The sequence below is a fragment of the Petaurus breviceps genome, unplaced genomic scaffold (assembly GCF_028583685.1).
Source record: "Petaurus breviceps papuanus isolate PSGF00001 unplaced genomic scaffold, PetGlider_PUasm1.0 181, whole genome shotgun sequence".
Classification (NCBI taxonomy): Eukaryota; Metazoa; Chordata; class Mammalia; order Diprotodontia; family Petauridae; genus Petaurus; species Petaurus breviceps.
This window is the reverse complement of record NW_027185784.1, coordinates 14,556,020-14,577,881: the sequence shown is the minus strand read 5'-3', so window position 1 is coordinate 14,577,881 and position 21,862 is coordinate 14,556,020. Positions and strand designations below refer to the sequence as shown.

The window sequence follows — 21,862 nt, the reverse complement described above, 5'->3', positions numbered from 1 at the left end:
GCATTTGATTAAAAAAAAACAAATAAATTAAATACAATCTTCATTGCTAGAGTTGTCAGTTCTCCAAGAGGAACTTGTAACCAACAATTGAAAAAGGAGAGGATTTTTTTTCTCCCTACAATCTGTGGGTATCTTGAGCAATACAGAGAGGACTCTGGCTGGAAGAGATGCCATCAGAATTCAAGAGATCCCAGCTCAGTTTCCTCATCCTTAAAAATGAGATGATTAGACTAGATGGACCCTAAGGCCCTTTTCAGCTATAAATCTATGATCCCATGACCCTGTGAGATTCTTTATGTTAAGCCCATATTTGATCTTGTGAAATTCTTTCTGTGAGATGACTTGGGAATTGGAGTTCCTCTAATTTACTCAGGACAGCTAGGAGGCACAGTGAGTGCCTAACCTGAAGTCAAGAAGACTCATCCTTCAAAGTTCAAATCCAGTCTCAAACACTTACTAATTGTGTGACCTTGAGCAAGTCACTTAACCCTGTTTGCCTCAGTTTCCTCATCTGTAAAATGAGTTGAGGAATGAAATAGCAAACCACTACAGTATCTTTGCCAAAAAAACCCCAAATGGGGTCACAAAGAGACAGGACGGAAAGACTGAACAACAACAATAATTTACCTAGGTTTTGTTGTTATAGCTGTTGGGGTGATTTTTTTGAGACTAGGTCTCCCTGTCTCACCCACGTGGGGAGGTTAGTAGCCACTCGCAGACCTGGCCCCATGATGATCAAGAACAGAAACTTTAATCTCCCTGGTTTCCCACCTGGGTCAGTTTGCCCCCTCCTTAAATACTCTCATTCTTGGGGGCTCATCATATTGGTACCAGACTTAACATGGACTTTTAATCAGCTTATCACAGTGTAGCTTAGAATTCCTGAGGTCAAGAGAGTTTCCAGCTTTTGTCTTCCCATGGCAGGGATTACAGGCATGCACCACCATGCCCTGCTATATAATTTCCTTGCAATAGAAATATTATATTAACTGATTTGTTTTTCTCATCAATAAATCTTCTTTTGGTACACTATGGAGGGCATGTTACAAACAAGGAAATTAATGCTGACCTTTTGGATTTTCCAATGGAGAGATTTCCTTAAGTCAAAAGACATGAAACCCATAAAAGTTTCTCAAGTCCTTCATGCTACAGGCGTGTCTTCCAGGAACAACAGACTGGCGAAGAAGTAGAATTTGGTCCAAATAGGGGCAGCAAGGTAGCACAGTAGATGGAGTGCCTAACCCTGAATTAGGAAGATCTGAGTTCAAATTCAACCTTAGACATTTACTAGCTTGTTAAGGCACTTAACCCAGTTTGCTCAGTTTCTTCATCTGTAAAATGAACTGAAGAAGGAAATGGAAAATCACCCCAAATGGGATCACAAAGAGTAGAACATGACTAAAAATGACTGTAAGACAAGAACAGCAAAAGGTTTTACTGAGTTCCCCATCAAGGGAGTCTTGATGAAAGAGTCAAGGCCTCCTTGAACAAACAGTACACAAGGTTTAAATAGGCTTCAGGAACTGAGGAAGAGGGTAGAGGGGACAGGGCAAAAGGTGAGGCTAATTTGGAGCCATAACCGTTCTACTCAGTTTCAGGGTTAGGCATTTTCTGCATAACACAATATAAGGGCTAGGCTATTTCTTGGACCAAGAGGATACCACAGAATGTCCTATTTTGGGTTATCTGCATTGTAAGCACTAATGGGAAAATACAGATATATATGTGAGAACAAATATGGAGTGATGCTCAAAATGTAGGAGCTCCAGACACTCAGGCACCTCTGACCCAAGGTTTACAGGAGAGAGGGCTCGCTTCTCTTTTCTCAGTTTTTCCACCCCCCAGCCTAACAGTTCAGCCTCCTCAGATCCCCAAAACAACCAAGTGCCCCACAATAAGCCAGCCTCCATATGCCTTTAGATACTCAACCAGCATTATTGTGATATATTTGGCCCATCTCTGGACAAAGGCAAAAAGACAAACTCATTCTGAATTAATGAGTGGCCTCCACTAATTACAACATAAAAGAATGGGCACCTCTCACCTAATTGCCTTTGCCAGCATACATAGGGCCCAGCCAGAGTGCAGCCTGCCAGCTGGCTGGCCAGAGCTGGAGAGAGGAAGCCTGAGCCACCCTCCTGGCTCCAGCAGGCCGCCTCCCCATGGGCACTTTGCTCCTGTGGGTCCTGCAGCTAGCACATGGTATGAGCCTCCAGTGCACTGACCTTATGCTCTATCAAAGACTCAAATTTACACAAACTCACATCTGTCCAAAAATGTCAGTGTATTACACATGCAGGGACCTCTGGGAAGGCAGCTGGAGAAGTCTCAGACATTAAAAAAGGGCCAGTCCAAGGAAACATAGGTTTAGATTATATGGAACCTCAGAAATTTTTCTTAAATCATCTTTCGTGTATTCTAATTACATTCTTCCCCATATTATATTCTGGTTATTTCATAAAGGTATAATTTGTCTCTCAAATAAGATTATGTAGACTTCATTTGTGTCCCTTACAACATATAATACAGTGGTGGGAACAGAATAGTAATAACAGAATAATTGGAAGCATCTAGGTGGCATGGTGGATGGAATGCTGGGCCTGGAATCAGGAAGTCCTGAGTTCAAATCTAGCTTCAGACACTTGCTAGCCACGTGACCCAGGACAAGGTACTTAACCTCTCTGTACCTCAGTTTCCTCCTTTATAAAATGAAAATAACAATTGCCCCTACCTACCAGGGGTACTATAAAGATCAAATTAAATAATATTCTAAAGCTCTTTGTAAACCTCAAAGAGTTACATAAATGCAATTATTTATTATTTCTAGGTATTGGTAATGATGATCTTGATGACAATGGCATATATTTGTATACCTCTTTATAGTCTGTATACCATTTCTGCACATACAGAGGTGGTTCCTCAGAACAACCATGACACATAAATATGATAAGGCATTAATTATCCCTGACTCAGAAAGGTTAAGTCACTTACAATAACTATCACTTGTGGGCAAAGTACTTGACAAATATCATCTCGTTTCATCCTCACCACAAATCCAGGAGGTAGGAGCTATTATGATCATACCCATTTTACAGATAAGGACACTGAGGCTGAGAGAAGTTCCATGATTCACACTGAGGCAGGATTTGAACTTAGGGTGTCCTGTCTCTATCCACTGTGCCACCTGGCTGTCCATGGCCAGGGTCACACAGCCAGTAAATGGCCAAACTGGCGCTGAGACTTAAGTCTCTCATGAGGACCAAATGAGCCCTTTATGTAAAGCACTTTGCAGACCTTAATGCCCTATAAGAATTCTAGCTAGCATTCTAACACCTCATCCAGCACTGAGTCCATTATACTTCTCCATGAGTACTAATTGAACTGAACTGATCTTTTCTGATCTCATATTGGGCTTCTTTGTGCCTTAGATCTACTGTCTTTGCACTGGTCAGGGGAAAGAGGTCTCAAAGCACATGGATGAATGGTACCTGTTTGAGGTTGTGTTCCCGTACTCTCTCAGGGTGAGTCTTCATGTTCTAAATACTGCCTGTGTCTCTCCCAGAGAGAGAAAACCAGAGAGCTGAGCCTGCCAAATTCAGAAGATTCACAGGAGTCTCCAGCTTCAGTTGATGCTGAGAGAACACAAGTCTTAGAGTCAGAAAAGACCTGTGCCTGAATCCTGATTCTGACAGTGAGGGAGTCACTTATGTGATCAGAGCATTCGTTTCTACATCTGTAAAATGAGAATGGTTAAGACTTTCATGACCTCCCTCAATGAGCTATTGTGAGGAAAGCTGCTTTGTAGACCTTGACTCATTATATAAATGAGAGTTAACACTATTATTATGGCCAGGTAAGAATACATACATAAAAAGGCTACTTAGAAAAGTGAAGGGGGGTGCTCCTACAGGAGGAAAAGGTCATTGTGTGACGCATGGGAGCTGCTGGAGGAATTTCCTTCCTTCTATAACTAAGAGGAAATTCTGGGTCTAAGATTCCTAACGGCCCCCACTGGTATTCTTTATCCTTGCCAAGAGAGGGATTTGTGAAGAAGTGACTCTGTAAAATGCTACGAGAAAGGATGGAAAGGTAGAAAGGACTGAAGGATGAGATGGAGGAATGGGGTTAGAAGCAGGGAGAGGGATAAGGAAGGAAAAGCGAGGAAAGGATTATAAGGAAAGAGGAAGGGTAAAGAGAGAGGGGAGGGAGGCAAGGTGAAGAAGGAAGGAAGAAAGCGAAGAAGGAAGAATGCTGAAAGTGTTTCTCTCTTCTTGCTGCTGATGTACACTGCAAGCCCCCTTATGAGAGATGACCCTGGGCCCTTGGGCAGGTGCCACACCCTGCATGCAAAAATGTACATAAGGATTTTCTGAGGCAACAGTGCCCCTCTGTGGTCTCAGACCAAAGGCCTTTTAGGTCCCTGTTTAAGTGACATCTCCTGACTTCAGTACTGGGCTCTTTTCCAATATATCCCATAGTATATACCATATTCTAGTTCATTGTTTTCAATTCCAAAGAACATTTGCCTTGTTGAGTCCTTCTAATATCTTTGCCTTCAGTTGCCCCAGGCCCAAATCTTATCCACAAAGATGCCACCAAAACCTCCCTTTCCCAAGAGAACAGACCCTAAGAACTCCTTGGTTTTCCTATCGGCAGGGTGACTGCACCCTAAGGATCAGTCAGCCTTTCCATCTGCTCTGAAGCCAAACCCTCCTATATATGTTGTCTCTCCTAACTATAACATGAGCTCTTTTTCATTTGTATCCCTAGCCCACAGTAAGGATTTAATAAATGTTTTTTTGCATCTAAGAGAAATAGGTTACATTGGGTATTCCTGCTTTATATGTGGGGAAATTTACACATAGTAAGGCACCTAAAAGGCAAAAAGAACCCAGAAATTCTTTCCCCTAACACTGGTTCTCATAACTATAGGAAAATCCTTTTGGTGCCCAGGAGAATAAATGAGCTTCTAGTTTCTAACTCTGAGTCTTGGGGATAGTTTCTATGGGGATGAGAAATTAAAGTTAAGAAAAAAGCTCTCTGTCCTCATTTTTCTCCAACTCCAGCCTGAAGCTGGTTCTCATGTATTCTACCTTCAGTTAATCAGAATCTGACACCAATTCTGTAACATGGCTTTAGACCAGTGCTTTAAATGAGAGTGGGTGGAGGGTTGGGGGAGACAATGAATCCTCCATCACTCCCTAAAATAAAAGGTGCTGCACGATTGCCATGAACCACTATATCCCAGGACTAGTCTTTGCCATTGAAGGGGATGTCTGGGGAGACTTGCTCCCTAGAATTGGACCCCGAGTCTCTTTTGTACAGAGGAAATTATCTGGTTTTTATCCAAAGGTCTGAGAAATGAAGAGCTATGGTTCCCTCCTTCCTCCCACCAGAGGAAGCTAGGTGGTACAGTGAATAGAGTGCTTGGTCTGGAGTCAGGAAGACCTGAGCTCATATTTGACATTAGACACTTACTAGCTACATGACCCCCAACAAGTCACTTAACCCCCATCTGACTAAGTTTCCTTATCTACAATAATAGCACCTACCTCCCAGGGTTATTGTGAGGATAAAATAGGATTATAATCATAAAGCATTTAGTACAATGCCTGGGATATCATAGGTGCTATGTAAATGTTAGCTATTATTATTATTATTTAACCTCTAAAGATCAAATGAGGCTGCAGCTGGGGGCACTGAGCTGGGAGCCCTGCTGGAGTCTGGGGGCCTCCCATACTGCAGCACCCCAGCCCTCCTCCCAGGGTGTGGAGATGGAGGTCCTGGCAGCTCTGGTAGCTCTGAGAACCAAGGACACCTCCGTGGTCACAGAGGCCCTGTTCCTGGCATTGGGGGCCTGTAGATTGGCACTGAGTCACCCACTCTTCTATGTGAAGCTGTTCATCCAGACTGGTCATGACCCACTGTCTCCCATTGTTAGGAACCAACATACTGGGGAGGAAGGTCTTCTACCTGTCCAGTTTCTTTTTTTTTTTTTTTTGGCTTTTTGGAGGGGGGAAAGTAGGGTAATTGGGGTTAAGTGACTTGCCCAAGGTCACACGGCTAGTAAGTGTTAAGTGTCTGAGGCCAGATTTGAACTCAGGGCCTCCTGACTCCAGGTCTGGTGCTCTATTCACTGCGCCACCTAGACTCCCCACCTGTCCAGTTTCTTCACTTGGGTCAGACACACCATGCAAGTAGATGAGAAGAAGGGACTGTTCTGAGATCTAAGTCCAAGGCTTATGTCTAGTGTTCTCCCTAGCATGTCCTGGGGCAGCATGAAAAAAAAGGCCTTCCCTTTGGAAGAAGTAGATTACCCAGCAAGGAATATGTGGAGACATGGCTGAGGAAAGTGATGAAGGAGACTTCCCGTGAGATGTGTGCAGTGTGTGTACAGAATGCTCCTCACCCCTTGGACTTCATCTCAGTGCACTAGATGGCCCAGTTCACATGGCAAGAGGCCAAATACAGGTTGCCCAGTCCCAGCAAGGCCTTGAATATGCTCCACTCAGTGGTGTGCTGACCTCCATTGGGAAGATTTCCAAAAAAGAAGGGCTACCAGGGTTCTTTGTGGGCTTGATACCCCACCTCTAAGGAGATGAGGTCTTCTTCTGAGGCTGTAACCTCCTGGATCACTTCATTAGTGCCTACCTGGTAGATAAGTTTCAGCCAAGTTCTGGCAGTTTGTGATGGGGATTGCACTGAGCATGCTGACCTACCCTTTGCTCTTGGTTGGTGACCTCATGGCTGTGAATAACTGTGGGTTGCTGGTGGGCCTCCCTTCCTATTCGCCTCTGTTTGAGTCCTGGATTCATTGTTGGAGATATCTGAACATGTATGGTCAGCTTTTCCTGGGACCAAGTCTGCTTTTCCACCAAATCTCAGCAGCATCAAGCCTATTCATCAATTGAATCATAATAATTTGACTAAAACACACCATCTCTGCCCAGCCTCAATAAGGGTCTAATCATTGGGCTACCTTCTAAGAGATCTGAATGTTTAATACAGTGGGATTTCGATTTAAAAAACAAGATCAAATAAGATGAGAAAAAGGGCTGAGCACATAATAGGTACTTAATAGTATATTTTCTTCCTTCCCAAAACACCACTGTTAAAATGAGTTTTATAAACAAGTAAGGATGCTTGAGCTTCCTGGCAACCTGGAAATCATATCAGAGAGCTACCTCTCACTAGACTAGGATAGGTTATACATAATGCTTAGCATTAACCCATGTATGCAGGGCAAGGAGGGTGGAGATCAGAGTGGAGATAAGAGGTAGAAATATTCGTGATTGCTTACTGTGCTGTAACAGAAATAGCACTACATTTGGACTCAGAAGACTTCAGTTCTAACTCCCCCTCCCTTTCTGTTTACTAGCTGTAGCACTCTAGGCCAGTCCCTTATCTTCTCTATTCCTCAGCTTCTCCATAGGCATAATAGGGAAAATAATATTTTCACAACTTGCCTCAGATAATTTTTCTGAGAACCAAGTAGTATGAGGGTTAAGAAATCATATGACATAATTAGAAAGAGCTCTGGATTTGGAGATCCAAAGACCTGAGACTGAATACCAATTCTGCTCTCCCTAGCATTTAACTGTTCCCTAGTAACCTTTTATATTATTATTGCCCTCTCCCCTCCCAAATCCAGCTGTCTCACTGTTTGGTACAGTGGAAAGAGGGATGGATTTGAAGTCCAAGGACTGGATTCAAATACTTATTCTGCTACTTGGTACCTGCATGGCTTTGGTCAAGTTCTCTGGGCCTTCTTTGCCTCATCTACATAATGAAGTGATTGGACTAAGTAACATCTCATATCCCTTTTGGGTCCAACTTAAAAACCTTGTCATCTGACAATGAAACTTCCACCTCCTGACTCTGGGTGTTTCCATTGGCTGTGCCTGACACCTGGAATGCCGTCCTTCTCCATCTCCATCTCCTGGCTTCCCTGGCTCCCTTCAAGTCCAATTAAAATCCCCAGCTTCAAGAGAAAATCTCTTCATTCCAGAGCCTCTCCTGTTGAGTACTTCCAATTGATCCTGTATGTAGCTTATTTGTACGTGGTCATTTGCATGTTGTTCCCCCATTAGACTGTGAGCTCCTTGAGAGCAGGAATTGTCTTTTACCCATCTTTGTAATGCCAGCATTCAGCACAATGGTTGGCATCTAGTAGGCATTTCATAAATGCTTATTGACCTGCTGACTGATGTCATCCTTTCACTGCCCTTGCCCCAGTCCCATATCCTAGTTCCTTCCTGAGTCCTTGCCATGCTGCTCCTCAGTGCTTGATTCCAGGGCCTGACAATGAACGCTTCCCTGTGGGGAGATACACCTGCTCTTATGCTCCTTGCTGGAGCAGAGAGCACGTCCTCTTGCAGTGCCATCCACATGAGCCTCCCTTGCAAAAAAATCACATTGTATCAGGAAACCCTGGTGCATTTAATTGTTTGCTGGTGCATCGGGCTAGTATACATCTCTAGGCAATCTTCAAATCTGCAGTCGAAACATAGCTCAGAGAACTCCAGAGAGAAGTGTTTAACATTGCAGCCTACTCTTTCCCCCTTGGACCTCAGGTGCAACTCTCAAAGTGCCTGGGCTGCAACCCTAGGTTACCACTCAGTAGGACTCTGCTCCCCTCCTTCCTCAACTTCCTGCTGGGGAGAGAGAGGGGTGGGAAGGAGAACAATAATGTCGCTAAAAGGAAACGAAAAAAAAGCATTTGAAAGAAAATGCACAGAAAAGGGAAAAAATGAGCTCAAAAGGAAACATACAAGCTGGACAGCTTTGAAAGGAATATAGTGAATTTATAATATATCTTAAAAAGGAATAAGATTACATAGCAGAGATTCATTAATTCATGTCTTTTTGCTTCTTGTGTATATGGAAATACTAATTTTTTTTTTAATTTTAGTGTCTAAATGCAGGCTTGATTATTGCCCTCTTATTGACTTATTCTAAATTTCTCTACAGGATATCAACTTCTTGAGAGCAGGGCATGGTTCATTTATTGTATTTGTATCCTCAGGTCATAGCACAGCATTTGATACAAGGGAGGTACTAAAAAATATTTGTTGATTGATTGATTGATCTACAGTCCCCTCCTCCACAGCCACCATCCCACACTCTCATCTCAATCCCACTCAGGTCAGACCCCACAGCCAACAATATGACTCATGTCCAGCACCTCCACCCATTGCTATAGCTAAAAACAAGACCACTTTCTTGCCTCAGAGAAACTGTTTGTACTGTACCTACCTCCCTACCTCTGCCAAATGATCCCTTTGTGCCCTGCTTTGGGATGAGAGACTTTTCTCCTCAAATCATTGGATAATTATCACTGGCCTAGACATTAACTGATGGAGCATGAGGCAGTGGAATGAAAGCTGGATGTGGATTCCAAGAAACTGAGTTTGAATCTCATCTCTACCATCTCTCATGCCTATGTATCTCTCCTTACCTCCACCTCTCAGAATCTCTTCTTTCCCTGAAGACTCAGCTCAGATGCTGCCTCCTCCATGAAGCCTTTTCTGATCCACCAGCCCACCACCAGGTCCTAGCTTCTTCTCGTTAAAACTACCTTGTATTAATTTTACATATATCCTGTACATACTCACTTATGTACATGTTATCTCCCCCAATAGAGTATAAGCTCCTTGAAGGCAAGAATTGTTTCATTTTTACTATTGTATCACTAACACTTAGCATAGTACTTATCACTTAGTATCTGCTTAATAAATATTTGTCTGTTGATTGAAATGAATTGAACTTGAATGTTAAATAGCATACCCCAGAGTAGGTAGCTAGTTGTCCCATTGATAAGAGTCCTGGACTTGGAGTTAGTAAGACCTAAATTCAAATCTTGCTTCAGATACTTCCTAGCTCTGTGACCCTGGACAAATCACTTAACTTGTCTCAGCCTCAGTTTCTTTATCTGTAAAATGGTGGTGATAATATTCTTTACCTCACAAGGTTATTGTGAGGATCAAATGAGGCAACATAAGTGTAGTAATTTACAAACCTTAAAGTGCTAGGTAAATTCTAGCTATCATTATAAAAGGGAGGATGGAGAATTGAGGCTATCAATCATTCACACCTTAGTTATATTTAAATTATTTTTTCCAGCTGAAATCAACCAATAAAAGAATGATGCTTTTATATTGGAAGGATGAGAAGATAATTTGGGGAGGATAGGTATGGGTAGAGTGCTTAATTGTGGAGGCAGGAGAGAGGGAGAAAGAGACAAAATATTCCCTAGTTCCAGCGTATTCTGAGTGCTGTTAGAATCTGTGGGAGGGAATCATTATTGTCACTTTTATTCCCAAAGCTAATGGAAATAAAGATTTAAATAAATGTTTATGCATAGAACAGAAGTTTCAACATATGATAATAGGATTTAGAGCTAGAAGTAACCTTAGAAACCATCTCATTCAACCCCCTCATTCAAAGGTGAGGAAACTGAGACCCAGAGAGGTATAATACCTTGATCTAGGTTACACATGCAATATGAAGTAGAGCTGGGATTTGAAAACAAGTCTCTTGACTTCTAAAGTGGCACTCTTTCTACTATATGCCACACTGCCTTGAAGAGGTTGGCCAATGGAAGCTCTCTTGAGTCTAACACCAGACTTGTAAAATTCTGGCACACTTGTGAATTCCAAAGCAGTTTCATTTACTAATAGCTATAATTAAGGCAGAAGCTCTATTAAGCAAACAATTAGCTTTTGGAATAGAAATGTAAATCAATTTTGTGGATTATCCACAGCAAAACATTAATTCTTCCTGCTACTCAGCATTCTTCTGGGCTACTCCTCTCTACCCTCAGTTGGTATGGCTATGAGGGAAAACAATAATTAAATATAAGCCTTAAAAGGAGATATATCTACTAGGAAGGGGGCAGGGTGGGACCACAGTTTGTGTTAGAGTTGAAAAACTTGAGTACTGTGACTTTGGGTGAAATATTTTTTTCCCAGATAAAATTATCTCAGAGGCCAAAGGTCATGGAATTTAGGCTGGGAAACTCCCACAGCATGCTGCATTACAAAGCTGAAAATAAAAGCTATATAGAATGTCTGGTATCTGGAATTATCTAGTTCTTTCACTACCTACTTCTTGGACTATTTCTTAAAACTTGCTAGGATAATCTGGAATTGGGGTCAAGATATGCAAAGGTCATTCAGAAAGGAGTATAAAGGAAAAGCCAGCATATCCTAGTGGAAAGAATAATGGATTTAACATCAGTAGGCCTGTGTTCAAGTCCTGACTTGCTGTGTGCCCGTGGGCAAGTCAGTTTACCTCTCCCAGACTCAGTTTCATCATTTGTAAATCTGGATACTAACACTTATACTATTTACTTCACACCATTGGGAGAAAAGCAGTTTGTGAACCTTATAGTGCCATGATTACCCAGAAAACAATGACTAAAATAAAAGCACTAAAATTCTAATAAATGATGATGAACTCCAATAAACTAGAATGATAAGTCACTGAAGACTAATGAGAAAACATGCCTTTCTTTTCTCGGCAGAAAGGTGAGGACCATGTACACAGAATAAGGAATATTCATAGAGACCTTCCCAATGGGGATGACTATGGCTGCTGTCCGAGGTACCTGGAGATAAACAGAAGAGAGGTTTGAGTTCTCTAGGGTTTATTAGGCAGATAGTATGTAACATTACCACATGGGGCATTCTTAGGAGAGAACCACTTCCTTGTTGTAAAACCTTAAAGTATTATATGAAGGTTGGCTGTTTTTCTTTCACTGTCTCACTCAGTTCACCTTTGACTCTCCATAGCTAGCTGCCCTATTATTAGTTTGTTAGAAGAAGTCAAACTAAGAAACAGCATACCTCCCTAATGCTTTCCAAAAAGAACATATAACAGCTACCAATCAGTCTGTCATCCATCCTTGCTAGTTTTATCCCTTCTCTAAGATGTTTCATGTTCTAGTAGAAAGAGCTTCCTCTCTCTGGGGCTCATCTCAAAAACAATACAGTGGAAATAGATCAACTCTAATGTTCCATCTACCACAAACATTCTATGCACACGTGTATTATACCCATTTTCCAGATGGAACCATCTGTCATTCATTGACAAAAGGATCTACATAATGTCTTCATTTATGATGCTAAATTCAAAGGAATCCCATGAAAGAAGAAAGGAAGGAAACAAACATTTATTAAGTATTTGCATGTGACAGGCATTGTGCAAAGTGCTTTACAAATACTATCTTGTCTGTCACAACAACCCTGGGAGTAGGTGCTATTATTATCCCCATTTTACAGTTGAAGAAATTGAGGCAGACAGAGGTTAAGTGACTCGCCCAGGGTCACATAGTTAATAAGTGTCTGAGCATAGATTTGAACTCATATAGTGCTGATTCCAGGTCCAGCACCAATCCACTGTGCTACCTGGCTGACAAATGGAGCATATTCACATTTGGTTGGCTTCTTTAGGATTTATTTGGGGAGATAAAAGTTAGTGGTCATTAGATGGCCCCAAGCATTAGCAGTTGCTGCTCCACATAGGTGCATATGCCCTAGCACCCTCTGAAATCCTGGGGATGTGATAGCCATTTGGGAGACCTAACTCTGCAAAGGTCTGGATTTCTGTAAAAGCTGAGGAATCCATCCTTGAATATGGCTAAAGAGGGACCCTAGACCAAGGATCATTCACAAAAGGGATTTGACACTAACCCAAACCTGTCCAGGCTATACTGGAGGGTGCTTTGTCTACCCTGAGTTCATATTCCAGGACTGTTTCTAAGCTCCAGTGATATGTAAAAAGTGGGTAGGGGAGGGCTGGAAAGGATCATTATGGCTCCCAGCTTGTATACATTTCCATAATATTCACAAAGGTTCTGAATTTTCTCTGGCAATAGAATTTTGAAAGTCAACAAATAAACAAACTAAGTGCTATTTATTGTGCTAGGCACTGGGGATTCAAAGAAAACCAAATATAGGCCCTGCCATCAACGAACTCACATTCTAATGAGGAAGACAACATGCAAACAATTATGTAAACACAAGTCATATTTGGAGAATATGAAAGGTAATCTCAGAGGGAAGGCAGTGATGGGAAGGAGACAGTAGTGAAAGTGACCAGCTCAGTTTTGAAAGAAGCCAGAGAAATCAAGAAGCAATAAAAAGGAGAGCATTCCGGGCATGGAGGACAGCTATTGAAAAGCCTTAGAAATATAGAAGTGTTGTGTACAAGGAACAGTGAGAAGGTTGGTATCAAAAGATCATAGAGTTGATGTTAAGGAGCACATTGTAAGAAGATTGGAAGGACAGGAAGGGGACAGGCTCTGAAGAACTTTAAAAGCCAAACAAGAAGATTTTAGATTTGGTCCTGGTAAGGTAATTGCTGAATGGCTCAGTGGACAGAGTGTTGGGTCTACTGAGTCAGGAAGACTCATCTTCCTGAGTTCAAATATGGCCTTAGATACCTTTGTGTGACCCTGGACAAGTCACTTAACCCTATTTGCCTCAGCTTCCTCATCCATAAAATGAGCTGAGAAGGAAATAGCAAACCCCTCCAACATCTTTGCCAAGAAAACCCCAAATGGAGTCATGAAGAATCAGACAGGATTGAAATGACTGAACAACAACAAAAAATAATAGGAATCTACTTGTGTTTACCAAGTAGGGGGATGACTGGGTCAAACCTATGCTTTAGGAAGATAACTTGGGTAACTGAATGAAAGATGGATTTGAATTGGAAGTTGAAGCAGGGAGACTGAAGAACTGTCCACCATTTCCACTCTTGGGTGCTGCATCCCTACTCATAGTTGTTGATTTCTGCCTGGATGATTAGTTCTCAGTGTCACTGAGACTATTCATTTCTCTTTTCTGGACCTCAAATTCCTCTTTTCTTCCCTTCTGCCAGAAGACAGAGGGAACCCAGCCAGAAGAAAATTCTCTGGTCTTTCACAAACAGGTTGCTGTGATTTTTATGTCCTCTTACAAATCCAGGAGATTTACTTTCTCACAAAGAGTTTACAGGGAAAGCTTAAAAACAAAACACAAAACAGCCTCCATTAACTCCTTGCTGAAAGTGAATTCTCAACTCAGTTTAATAGCTGTAATTTCATCCACATTATGCCTACCCTGTAATGAAAAAAATAAACAATTACCTAGCTTGAAGGCAAATTGTCCTAGACATTAATACCATAGGTTCCTATTAGAGTAGTGATATTGGGACCACCCATATTATAGACTTTTCATATTGGCATGAGAGGGAGAAAAGAGAGATTTAATCTTATTAGATTATAAACTCCTATTTACAGGAACCTTATCTTATAGTCCATATTTCCCACACCACACAGCAAGAGACCAATAAATGTCAATAAATTAATAGAGGTCCAATATACAGCTTTGTCACAGTTTTCAAGCTGGAAGGGGCCTCTGAAACCATGATCTCACTTCATTGGAGAGTTGTGGGAACAGAGACCCAGAGTGACTAAGCGTAACTCAAAGTCATACAACTAATCTGCAGAAACACGGAGATGTGGGCCTCGGACTCTAATTCCCATACTGTTTCTATGAATTCATATAGCTTTTCATGATAAATTAAATTTTTGGAAATGTAATCACATGTTAAATGCCGTAGAAATCATTCAACTGTGGTGCCAACAAGCTGGGGAGCTCCTTTGGATAACCTATTTTCATTTCCTAGCTCTGTTGCTGCAGGCAGTGTGCTAGGGTGGAAAGCACACTGGATCTAGAATCAAAAGACTTAGCTTCAAACTTTCACTCTGCTACTTACCATCATCTGTATCACCTGGGGTAAGTCACGTACTCTGAGAGTCAGCTGCCTGATTAAATAAGAGTACTATAAAATGACCTCTAAGGTCTCTTCCAGCTATAAATCTATAACCTATGACCCCTGACATGTCTGTGCCCCAGTGTCCCCCCAATGGAAGGGATTGAAACTCAGTTCCCTGTAGTAAGAAGCCAAGTAAAACCATGGTCACAAAGTGTATTTTAAATATACAACACACTCAAACTCCTTTGCCTTGCGTTCAAGGCCCTCCCCAATTTGGCCCCAATCTACCTTTCTCTCTCCCTTCATGTATAATTTTTTGTTGTTCAGTCATTTCAGACATATTTGACTCTTCATGACCCTCTTTGGCATTTTATTGGCAGAGATTCTGAAGTGGTTTGCCATTTCCTTCTCCAACTCATTTGACAGATGAGGAAACTAAGGCAAAAAGGATTAAATGACTTTCCCAGGGTCACACAGCTGGTAAGTGTCTGAGGGTGAATTTGAGCTGAGGAACATGAGTCTTCCTGACTCTGGACATGATGCTCTACCCACTGTACCACCTAGCTTCCCCCTACATATCCCTACATATATTAACCTACTATTCATAATTTTCTCCCTCCAAACCTTTGCTATCTCTGTTCCCCCTACTGAAATATGCAGTTGTATTTGTCAAAGCTCAGGCCAAACATGACCTACTTCATTCATGAAGTCTTCTGTGATCCTCCCACCTAGAAGTAATTGCTGGACCCCCATATCACTTGTGGCTCTCTCTGATTGCCCTTTCATAAACCACCCTTTCTTAGATTCATTTGTTTTTATGGTTCATTTTCCCAGCTAGACTGTAAATTCCACAAGAGTATGAAATGAACCTTATCCTACTTTATTTTGGACAAGGAATTTAGCATAAGGATTTGCATGTAGCCCTTGCTCAGACATTATTTTGAGTGTATGTATGAAAGTTTCAGAAACAGGCCCTTTCCTAAGAATAAAATGAAAGCCCAGCCTTGATGTCTCTGTTTGGTTGGAGCTGGTGTGGAAAGAAATTTCCTTGCCTCGGGGAGGAACGAAATTGAATCTAGAGGCATCAGACAGGATCATTTTAGTAGCATCTCTTGTATTTAAAAGGGGGGGTAACCACCCTACCAACAAGACATCAACCAAATTAATTGTTTTCCTGATTAACAAAACACAATTAAGCCCCAAATGCTAGCAGCTTGGGGGAAGGTTATTGTGTGTTATCCTACAGACCTTCTCTGGTCACATAGCAATGACAGCTTCATTCTGCCCCTCCCTGCTCCTCTCTCAGGGGACCCAGAGACAGATAACACTGCAAACTCATTATGGCCTCATTGCCTGAATTCTCTCTAGGGAAACAGAGCCTGATCTTAGCCTGAGGTGTCAGGGGACATGTGTGTATATGTGTACGTGTGTGTATGTGTGTGTGTGCAAGTAAATGAGTGAGGAGGGGAAGAAGAAGAAGAGAAAGAGAAAGCAAATAAATGAGAATACTTAGCACTGCAGCAGAAGTCAGGAGACCCTGATTTCTAGTCCAAGTTTTGAAACTTACTAGTTGTGTGACCTAGGGCAAATAGCTTAAACCTTCCTGAGCCTCAATTTCTGTGCCCGGAAATTGAAATAATGATCATCCAAACAAAACTCATTGTAGATATTGGGTGGGAGGGGAGGGGAATGAGTCAAAGGGCAATGGATTGCTGACATTATCTTTATATACAATCCATCACAACAAAGGTCCCTGAAATGAATAGCAGCAAAAGTAAAGGCATTTTCAGTTCCAGTGTGAAAGACTGGAAGACGCCTTGAACCCTTGCTGCCCTTGTCAAGACCCCAGGCAAAGTCACTGCTATAAGCAGTCTCCTAAACCAGTCCCCATGTTTAGGAGAATGACAGCCCTGAGGACTCAATGAAGGTTGTGCCAATGTGAGCTGCAGCCTCCCTCCTTCTTCATCCTAAGAGGAAGCCGCTTCGTTCCAAGGAAGATGACACTAAGGCCCTGGCGGAGGATTCAAACAGCTTTGGGGCCCCATTGTGGTGAGAATGGACCAACTCCTAGCCCCAAGAGATGTCTGCTTAGGAAGCTCTGAGTCACTCCACAGCAGAGTTGAGAGGGGAAGGGGGAAGGAGAATCTTTGACAGGAAGCTTCTGTCAAGGTAACTTGACCTCTGCACAGTTCCCAGCTCTTGGCTTTAACCTTGACTCAGCTTCTGCTTCATCATTCTCTTGGTTTCTCCAGTACCAACCTGGCCTATCTTTGTATATCATCCCATCAAGCTCTCTAGAGCAGTATCTATTTACAAAACTCCTTCTCTTAGCTTGCCTAGTTCACTAAAGAAGACCGGTTTGGTTTCTTGTCCACTACATTAATCCTTAGTTCACCTGAAGCTTTTGCCCATTTCTAAATGTAAAGCTTTGCTCTTCATTTGACATGACCATGAGCCTTATCTCTCTATATACATTCAAAACATTTGTCCACTTCTATCATGGCAGGAAGAGCTCCAAGACACAACCTAGCTCCGGCAGAAGACTTCCTAAAAAGAATGATGAAAAAGAATGGTGAGGGAGGCTGAGCAGAAAACAGCTGAAAAAGTTGAGTCAATCAGACCAGAAAGTCAGGTTTTTTTAAGGTTAAATTGGTTAAGTGGGATGGGGAGGCTTGTCCAGAGATACTCAATGAGTCACAAGATGGCTGAAGCATTGGTCAAAGAAAGCGCTTTAGACTCTCAATTCCTCACTGTGACTACCAGACCATGCTCCGCATCCATTAACTTCTCAGGGATCATGTGCCCTCATCTGCTGCCAAGCAGCTAAGGCTGTTCCTGTCTTAGCTTCATGGTACATCAATCTTACCAGGTCTTGTTTTTATCAGAAGCTGTCCTGGTGGCTTTACAGCCCAGGCTAAGAGCCCTTCATGGGTCATGGCCTCATTTGGGATTCTCTATCAAGTTCACATGTTATTCCTCTGTTACAAGCTTAGGACCATCCATTCCTCAACTGTCTCGTCTCTCCACATCTCCCCTCTGTAACTCTTACCTCTTCTCAACTCTCTAGGAAGACAGATTGTGGGTGCCCAGCTGGTGAGAACAGACCTTTATCTGAGATGTGTTTTTCACCTGCAACTCAGAAAGAATTTCTGCTATTTGTCCTTGTTAGGGCTCCAACTATGGGTAAAGAAGACAACTACCTTGGGTGTATCTCCATAGAGGAAGAGATGGGATGGAGGCAAGGCAGAGGGTGGCACCAAAAGGTCATGCCTACATGTCAGGCACCTCTTGGTAATTGGGAGGGAACTGATCTCCGAAGTAATTTGACACACTTCTGAAGGTCCCAACAAATCTGTCACCATTGCCCCCTCCCAAGGCTAAATTGAGTGCACTGATATTGGCATCACACAATAGGCCTCTGTTCCTTGTCCCAGATCTCTTATTGTCTAGTCAACCTCGTTTTCCTCTCTAGCTTCAAAGGGCTCTCAATCATCAAACTCTCTCTTATACTCTCCTGCAGAGTTCCAGGGTCAGACTCACTTCTGCCCTGTGGGCATTAATAAAGTCACACTTCTTCTACAGGACAGTCCTTCAAACACTTCACAGAATCACAGACTTTCAGTGTTGAAAGGAACCTCACAGCCATCCAGGTCAACCCATATCCAAAAAAGGAATCCTCATAAGCAATGCAACAGACAAGTAGTCGTCTAGCTTTTGCATGGAGATCTTCATCGAGGGGGAATCCATTACCACTAGGGGTTGCCCATTCTTCTTTGGAATAGATTTAATTGTGTTCATACAGGATGTCTCCCCCCATGCCTAGAGAGTCTTATCTCCTCTTTTCATGTTTCCTTCAAGAGGCAGTTCAAATGTCATCTCCTAAATGAAGACCTTGTAACTCCCTCTATCTGCTAGTGTTTACCCTGTCCATTTATCTTGTATCTATTATGTATATAACATCAGTACGTATGCATATATGCATGTACATTTGTATGTAGATTTTATATATACACACACACATGGACATATATATGTATCTATGTCAATCCATGTAAGTACTTATATGACACAGATGTATAAATAGAAATGGAAAGACAGGGCAGGAGGGAGAGATGAGAAAGACAGATGAGACAGAGAAAGATAGACAGATATAGAACATGAAGAAATAGAGACATGCATCGTCCCTAGCTGGACTGTAAGTTCCTTGAGGGGAGAAACTTCTCCTCCTAGTGAGTTAGTCCCAAAACCTCCATTTTGAGAAAGAGCCCAGGTCAGCCATCTTTCACTCTCCATACTCTGTCACCATGTCCCCATGCAGAGACCTCCCCATTTAACCATTTCAGTTCTCTTTTATGTGTTGCCTTCACCCACTGGAATGTAAGCTCCTTAAAGGCAAAGACTGTCTTTCTTTTTTATTGAACTTGTATCCCAAGTAATAGTATTTTGAATCATTAAAGACAACTAACAACTATTCTGTGAGTCTTCTTTTCTCCAAGCTTAACATCCTCAAGTTCTTTCAACTGTCTCTCAAATGGAATGGGCTCTTCACCAATTTGATTTACTTCTTGTAGACACTATCTTATTAATGACTTTCCTAAAATGTAGTCCCCAGAACTGAACACAATTTTCCAGAGGTGGTCCGATAAGGGCAGAGTATAGTGCAACTACTTCCCCCTCATTTCTGCATTCATGACTCCCTTAAAGACAAAGATGAAATTAGATTTTTTGGCTATTACATCACACTGGAGACTCATCAGGGGTTGAGGTTCATTAAAACCCTTAGGTCCTTCTTCATGTAAAGTTATGAAGTTTTCCCTCAATAGAGCAAGTTGCGGTGTGGACAGCCAAAAAGTTCCAGGTTTTGTACTCCTGATATTTATTACGTCCGGTTTTAAAAACCATTACTGCTTCCCTCTAAGTCTGAGCATATCTTACTTCAAAACAGCTATCATGGCCCATTCATTCTTCTCCTCTTGGCTAAATATTCCCAGTTCCTTCTACCTATATTTATGTATCATAAACTCTAAGACATTCATCATCATGGTTAACCCTTCTGCACACTTCTCAATTTGTTCATGTCCTCCCTAAAATACAGTGTCTGAAAGTGAACATAATACTCCAGAGATGATCTGAATAAGACCAAGTACAGTAGGACTATCACTTCTTTATTGTTATCCTTAATGAAACCTAAGATTACGTTAGTTTTTTGGCTACTAAATCATACTGTGGACTATTATTAAAACTAAAGTCCACTATAACCCCCAGATCTTTTTCAGATGAATTGCTATCTAGCCATGTACTTGTGAAGTTAATTTTATCCCATGGTTAAGACTCTGTCCCCATTCAAATTAATCTTATTTAGTGCAGTTCAGTATTACAGTCTTGTGTAGCAAGTGTCACAGTAGATAGAATGCTGGGCTTGGAACCAGAAAGACTCAGTTTCATGAGTTCAAACATGGCCTTAGACGCTTACTAGCTGTGTGACCCTGGGCAAATCACTTAACCCTGTTTGCCTTCATTTCTTCATCCATAAAATGAGCTGGAGAAGGAAATGGCAAACCACTCCAGTATCTTTGCCAACAAAACTCAAAATGGAGTCACAGACAGTCGCACATGACTGAAAAATGACTTAATATTATGGTCTGGGAAAATCCTCTTGAATTCAGACTCCACCATCTAGGATATTGTCTATTCCTCCCAACTTCATGTCATCCACACACTTATGTCATCTTTGACTTTATCCAAGTCATTGGTAAAAATGCTGTAAGTTGGAGCAGCTAGGAGGCACAGCGAATAGAGTACCGGCCCTGGAGTCAGGAGGACCTGAGTTCAAATCCGGCCTCAGACACTTAATATTTACTAGCTGTGTGACCTTGGGCAAGGCTTTTAACCCCAAGTGCCCTCCAAAAAACAAAAAAAATGCCACAAGTCTGAGCACATATCCCTGGAATGTTAAATTAGAGTCCCTCTGAGGTGACAACAAACCATTAATGGCAAGCCCTTTGGATCCAGCTCCTCAACCAATTCCAAATCCATTTAATTGTATTAGGGTCTAGACCATAAGAATGGTGTGAGACATCTTATGAAAACAGCTGATAAAATCTAAGCTAACTATATTTACAGCAGTCTCCTGATCAACTGGTTAAGTGTCCTTCTTTAAAAAGAGGTAAGATTGGTTTACCATGACCTATTCCTGATGAAACAAACCATGCTGTATCTTTTGATCAGTTTCCTTTTCTAGATATTTTCTTGGCATCCTTTTAATAAGTTATAGAGTTTTAAAAGAAATCAGTCAGTTTCACTCACTTATAGTTTGCAGACTGAATCCTCTTCTCGTTTTTGAAAATTGGGACATTTGTCTTTCTACAAATCTCCAGTACCTCTCCTATTCTCCACAACATTTCAAAGAGAGTAGCTTTTCAGTAACATTTGCCAGTTCTTTCAGTACACAAGGTCAGGTGACCTAAACTTATCAAGGGCAGCTTTTACTATCTCCTCACTTATCTATCCTTTCCAGTCAAAGATCATTCTACTTGACAGTGGAATAAAAGTAAAATAAAAATAAGGCTTCTCTGGCTTTTGTTAGTTTTGTCCCATACACCCCCAGTAAAGGTCTTCATTTTCTTTGATTTTCCTCTTTTCCACACTATTGCATTAAAAAGTCATACCACTTTTTACTTAGCCTTCCTCACAAATCTCTGCTCATTTGGGACTTTAGAATTACTGACATTCTTATAGGAACATGCCACAATTCTGTATTCACCCCTATTACCTGCCCTTGCTTCCATCTATGTACACAGAGCAGCTAGACTGTCTAGCTGACAGAGCACTGGGTCTAGAGAAACACTAGAGTTCAAATCCAGCCTCTGACACTTGATAGCTGTGTGACCCTAAGCCAGTCACTTAATCTTTGCCTCAGTTTCCTCATTTGTAAAATGAGAATAGTAATAGCACCTTCCTCTCAGGGTTATTGTGAAGATCAAATAAAATAATGATTGTAAAGCACTTAACACAATGCCAGCACGGGTTAAGTACTATTTAAATGTTAGCTATTATCATTACATGTCTTTTAAATCTAAATTGGTTGGTGAGTTCCCCG

The 21,862-nt window shown here is 41.7% G+C and overlaps 1 pseudogene; it reads left to right on the top strand.

Annotated features, from left to right (window-relative positions):
- Positions 1 to 3,473: 3,473 nt before the first annotated feature.
- On the top strand, positions 3,474 to 6,911 carry LOC138160373 (mitochondrial carrier homolog 1-like; annotated as a pseudogene).
- The last annotated feature ends 14,951 nt before the right edge of the window (positions 6,912 to 21,862 follow it).